This window comes from Salvelinus sp. IW2-2015, linkage group LG18 (assembly GCF_002910315.2).
Source record: "Salvelinus sp. IW2-2015 linkage group LG18, ASM291031v2, whole genome shotgun sequence".
Taxonomy (NCBI): domain Eukaryota; kingdom Metazoa; phylum Chordata; class Actinopteri; order Salmoniformes; family Salmonidae; genus Salvelinus; species Salvelinus sp. IW2-2015.
In genome coordinates, this window is record NC_036858.1 from 55,711,262 (window position 1) to 55,717,909 (window position 6,648).

Genomic DNA, 6,648 nt, shown 5'->3' on the forward strand with positions numbered 1-6,648 from the left:
TTCTCCTAATCTGATCAACATGATACAGTCAAATTGCACTCTATCACCTATATAGAGCCATATGGGACCTGGTTAAAAGTAGTGCACTACGGGGCCTCCCGGGTGGTGCAGTGGTGCAGAGACTCTGGGTTCGAGCCCAGGCTCTGTCGCAGCCGGCCGCGACTGGGTGGTCCATGGGGCAACGCACAATTGGCCTAGCGTCGTTCCGGGTTAGGGAGGGTTTGGCCGGTAGGGATATCCTTGTCTCATCGCGCACTGACCAGGTGTTTCCTCCAACACATTGGCTTCCTGGTTGGATGCACGCTGTGTTAAGAAGCAGTGCGGCTTTGTTGGGTTGTGTTTCAGAGGACGCATGGCTCTCGACCTTCGTCTCTCCCGAGCCCGTATGGGAGTTGTAGCGATGAGACAAGACAGTAACTACTAACAATTGGATACCACGAAATTGGGGAGAAAAAGGGGGTAAAAAAATAAGAATAAAGTAGTGGCAAACTACATAGGAAAAACAGGCGTGCTAATATGTAATTGGGATGAGTATTAGCATGGGTAACCCGTGGATGGGTGGTGTTTTGTCAGTGCGTGCGAGCTGTGTTGTGACTTCACTCACCAGAGCTCAGCTTGACTCTTCTTCCGTCTAGTGAGTAATCGTAGTCGTTCTTGTAGATCGATTCCTGCCAACAACAGTAAAACAAAAGAAACAGATGTTTAATGACCATAATCTGTTAGCACATACTCTGGAATGTATCTAGGCCCTGAGCAGTATGTCTGAGCTGTCATGATATTCTACATGACAGACAGAGGAGGGGGGAGAGAGATTAATAAACGAGGGTATGTAAATAAGGCTTCAGGAGGTAACATGCTGGAAGAATCGCAGGAGGAGATTAAACTGAGTAAATTAACATGTCTGCAGCCATATGGGACCCTGGTCAAAAATACTGCACTAAATAGGAATAGGAGTGCCATTTGGGAAGTAGACGAAGGTGGGTGGATGTGTAAAGTAACACTTGACGCAATGCTGTAATCTCTATCCAGCACATACACAAACTGTAATCTCTATCCAGCACATACACAAACTGTAATCTCTATCCAGCACATACACAAACTGTAATCTCTATCCAGCACATACACAAACTGTAATCTCTATCCAGCACATACACACTGTATCTCTATCCAGCACATACACAAACTGTAATCTCCTATCCAGCACATACACAAACTGTAATCTCTATCCAGCACATACACACTATCAACTGAATCTCTATCCAGCACATACACAAACTGTAATTCTCTATCCAGCAACATACACAACTGTAATCTCTATCCAGCACATACACAAACTGTAATCTCTATCCAGCACATACACACTGTAATCTCTATCCAGCACATACACGGATGAACGCATGCACAGATTACACGCACATGCACGCACAGGTCACTCAGATTAATCATAGAAAGCTGGGATGGAAATCTGATCCTCTGATCCTGTTAAAATCTACATCTTCTCACATTCTCTGTCTCTATGCCCTCTTTTCTCTCTACGTTATCTACCTACCCCCCACCTCCCCCTCACTCACTACCTCCTTCTCTCCAGCTGTCTACACCCCTTTCTCTCTCTCTGTCTCTCTGTCTCTCTCTCTCTCTGTGTGTCTCTCTCTCTCTCTGTGTCTCTCTCTCTCTGTGTGTCTCTCTCTCTCTCTCTCTGTCTCTATAAGGCAGTGAAAAGAACAACTATCCCTAGAAAGATTCACATAATTCCCACATTCTTCTCACATTCTCTCCACAGGATTCCTAGTGTTTGTGTGTGTTCGTGCATGTGTGTCAAAGCTCAGGAATCCTGGTTTTCTCTGGATACCAGATCCATTATTAACCCATCACCCCATAGACATTACCTTATCACCATGGAATGACGTGTGTGAAGATGACAATAACATGTGTTCATTGAAATCAAGCTAAAACCATGACCATGTAAGGGTTAAGTCGTACAGTACTGGATGATGAAATCCCACACAGGATCTCACCCAGAGGGCATGACTCATACTGCACAGCACAAATACTGGAGCTACATTGTGACAGCAGCAGCATGCACACATTTTACATTAAAATGCCAGTCACTTAGCAGACGCTCTTATCCAGAGCGACATACAGTTGTGAGTGCATACACTCTCATACTTTTGCATTCTAGTCCACCTTGGGTATACGAACTCACAACCCTGGCGTTGAAAGCGCCATGCTCTACCAACTGAGCCACAAGAAACCACACACATCCAAACACGCGCAAACAAACACAAGGGTTTCTGTTAGATGGTAATAGCCAGCTTTTGCCTGAAAAAATATATATGGTAATGACACCGGCCAATTGTCTTGAGAAGAAGAACAAATCCCATTGCGAAATAATGCTTTTTTAGCCTATTCATTGATGGCAATGCCAGTTGATGTAAATACATTTGACTGGTCATGCTTATCGGTGTATAGGTTAAGTTTCATAATTTAGTGTAATTAAACTTCTTATGGCTGCAATCCCGGTAACGGGATGATATGACAACAGCCAGTGAAAGGGCAGGGAGCCAAATTTAAAACAACAGAAATCTCATAATTAAAATCCCTCAGACATACATGTGTCTTATACCATTTTAAAGGTAATCTTGTTGTTAATCCCAGCAACGTGTCCGATTTCAAATATGCTTTTCAACGAAAGCACTACAAACGATTATGTTAGGTCACCACCAAACCACAATAAGCACAGCCATTTTTCCGCGAAAGATAGCAGTCACAAAAAGCAGAAATATAGCTAAAATTAATCACTAACCTTTGATGATCTTCATCAGATGACACTCATAGGACTTCATGTTACACAATACATGCATGTTTTGTTTGATAAAGTTCATATTTATATTAAAAAATCTGAGTTTACATTGGCGGGTTACATTCACTAGTTCCAAAAACATCCAGTGATAGTGCATAACCACATCGTTTCAACAGAAATACTCATCATAAATGTAGATGATAATACAAGTTATACACATGGAATTATAGATATACCTCTCCTTAATGCAACCGCTGTGTCAGATTTTTTTTTTAATTACGGAAAAAGCAAACCATGCAATAATCTGAGACGGAGCTCAGAACAAGAGTCAAATTAGATGCCATGTTGGAGTCAACAGAAACCAGAAATTACATGATAAATGTTTCCTTACCTTTGATGATCTTCATCAGAATGCACTCCCAGGAATCCCAGGTCCACAATAAATGCTAAATTTGTTCGATAATGTCCGTTATTTATGTCCAATTAGCTACTTTGGTTAGTGCGTTTGGTAAACAATTCCAAAGTCACAAAGCGCGTTCACTAAAACGTGACGAAATGTCCAAACGTTCCGTAACAGTCAGTAGAAACATGTCAAACGATGTATTGAATCAATATTTAGAATGTTGTTAACATACATCTTGAATAACGTTCCAACCGGAGAATTACATTGACTTCAAATGAGCGATGGAACGGAGCTGCCTCTCACGTGAACGCGCGTGGTGAATGCATGGTCACCTCATGGCAGTGGTTACTCATTCCTGTCTCCTTCGGCCCCCCTTCACAGTAGTCATCAGACAAAGTTCTATTGACTGTTGACATCTAGTGGAAGCCGTAGGAAGTGAAAACTCATCCATATCTCGCTGTAATTTCAATGGGAGCTTGGTTGAAAATCTASCAGCCTCAGAAAAAATCCAAACAGGAAGTGGAACTTCTCAGGTTTTTGCCTGTCATATGAGTTCTGTTATACCCACAGACATAATTCAAACAGTTTTAGAAACTTCAGAGTGTTTTCTATCCAATAATAATAATATGCATATATTAGCAACTATGACCGAGGAGCAGGCTGTTTACTCTGGGCACCTCTGTGCACCTTTCATCCAAGCTACTCAATACTGCCCCTGCAGCCATAAGAAGTTAAAGTGCAGTATATTCGTCATGTATCTTATTTATCACACGCGTACAACATACAGATACAGAGCCTGTGAGCATTAAATCTGCCAGACAGCGCGAGAGCTGCTGCTACAGCATCTCAAACAGCAAACGCCTAGGCAACGGAAGGCAGGCTTCATCAGCCAGTCACACCAGTATGCATTTTGGTAACATACACTTAACTGTTTGAACCTGGACGTTTTACAACATATTATGAGGCATGTCTTACTTTGCTTCAAAGTAGTCTAGCCAAAATCAGACCATATCCTTGGAGGGAATTATTTTATATCAACTTTCTTTCATTGTCCAGTAGCCAAAGGCACATACTAGATCTCCCCTCTTTCAACATTTCCAACGAATATTTGAATCTCTGTCACATGAAACCGCTCGCATGTGTGACAACGGTGTTTTCCCAATAATTGCATTATGGAAGGAACATTAGCTCGTAGTCTACTGTACTGCCTTGTGCGCATTGCTGCACTTAAATGTGAAGAAATAATAATTCATCAACATTTTAAGCTAAACATTCTGATCTGTGGTTTTAGACTCATTGCTTTAAAAACATGATGTATCCTAGGCCTACTGGTTGTATGAATTAGGGATCTATCGTCCCACAACTGTCCTAGAATCTGTTTGGGCTATTTCTTTCTCGACAAGCTGACCAACAGAATAGGTAAAGTTTTCTACTATGGGGATAGTAGATTGACATAGGCCAGTGATTTTGCTGTTCGTTACTCGTCTTGTTGGCTGAGGAAAAGTCAGTGTGGAAAGTTATTCTAGCATCTTCAAAGTGTTCCTCAATTTGCATATTCTGTTAACATGAATTACCATAATTGAAATGTGATTTCTGTAATTCTGAGCCCCATGGGTGGGTGCCCTTATCAGGTTGCGCACCGAATGCATATGGGTCCGGTAAATTTCTCAAATGACCAGTAAATTAAAATGCTGCAGGTCAAATGTCCAGAGCAAAATTTTCCTAACAGAAACCCTGACACACACACATGGACGCAAGCATGCATGCACGCACACGCAAACAAACACACACGCAGACACACACACACACACACAGATGCAAGCACGCACGCACAGACACACACACGGTATCTGTGAGCATTACTAAGACGAAGCTTCAGTATGTACTCGGAGCCTTACCATGTCTGGAAGCAGCAGAGTGTACTGTGTTTTTAATTCCAGTGAGATCAGACAAGTCCTGGTAATTACAGTAATCAGGGCAGAAAAGCCATTCTCTACTTTTGTTCAATGAGAGGTGTTTCTGACAGCAGCACAATTTTAACATGTTCATATGTGTGCGTGTGTGTGCGTGTGTGTGTGCGTGCGTGCACTCACAGATGCCAATGGCAGCTGACAAATGACATTTAATGCTTTTCCTCCATATGAAGATTTGGTTCCCCAGTCCAACTGTCACCCCTGGCAACCACCCTCCTCATGACCTGCACCCATAATGCATCCATCTAGGTGTTATTCCTGCCTTTAAGGGGGGTCAAGAATGTAGGTCTTAACACTGTATGTCTGTACTGGCCCAATTGTCTGGTTGGGTTTGGAGCAGTCTGGTTCCGAGACGTCGTTTACATGCGGACGTGACATTGTAGGATTGGATTGGACATAGTTTGTGCTGACACCTTGAGGAAGATTCACGCAAAACATGGGTACAGTATGTGTGCATAAATGCATGCAGGTGCACACACACACATACACACACACACACACACATCTTGTACACTGTGGAGAGGCGATGATACATAAGAGGTTATTAAGATAATCCTTCTAATATCTGTTGATATACACTGAGTATAAAAATCAATAGAACCCCCCCAGCATTGCAGGTCTTGACATAAACCTACTACCACACCCCGTCCAAAGGCACTTACATTTTTGGTCTTGCCCATTCACCCTCTGAACGGCAAACATGTCTAAATTGTCTCAAGGCAAAAAATCATATTTTAACCTGTCTCCTCCCCTTATCTACACCAGGTGTCAAACGCAAGCCCGCGGCCGAATCCGGCCCGTGACACATTTCTATCTGGCCCGTATACGGATTTGGGTTGTCAATTAATTTTGTCCCGCTTCAACACCGCCCGCGAAGTCACAGCAAGCACTGCCAACGTGCTGCACGCCAAATGTCAGCGCAATGCCACACACGCACGCACGCACACACACACACACACACACACACGGTAAGGCTGGATCATATCATAACTAATGGCACTGATCGTATCTTCTACCAGACCGAAAGTTTAAAACTGTTGTAGGCTAAATGTCCATGCCACGTTTTGGAGCTAACGGGTCATTGCTCTAGCCTGCAGAAAATGTAATCTTGGTTGTCAAAATGTTATAAGATAAAGGATTCACACGCGGGTATGAATTACTACTAATGGGCAACATGACACACAAGCGAGTATAAATGAGTTAACAGTTTAATCATTTACTTTATGAAATAACAGCCTGATGCGCTCGCATCGGCGAATTCAACATCAATTGTGCTACTTTCGTGTCCCGTACAGCGCATCAGATGGAAAGTGTAGGCTACTGACTGACACATGCCACTGTCCTAGCTAGGCTACTAAAATGTTGCAGTCTGGCTTGGGTTTTTAAACCTTGAAAATGAATAATCAAAAAACGAAAACCTGCAACAAAACCCATTTTAAAGGAGAAACATGAATGCCTATTACAGCAACATT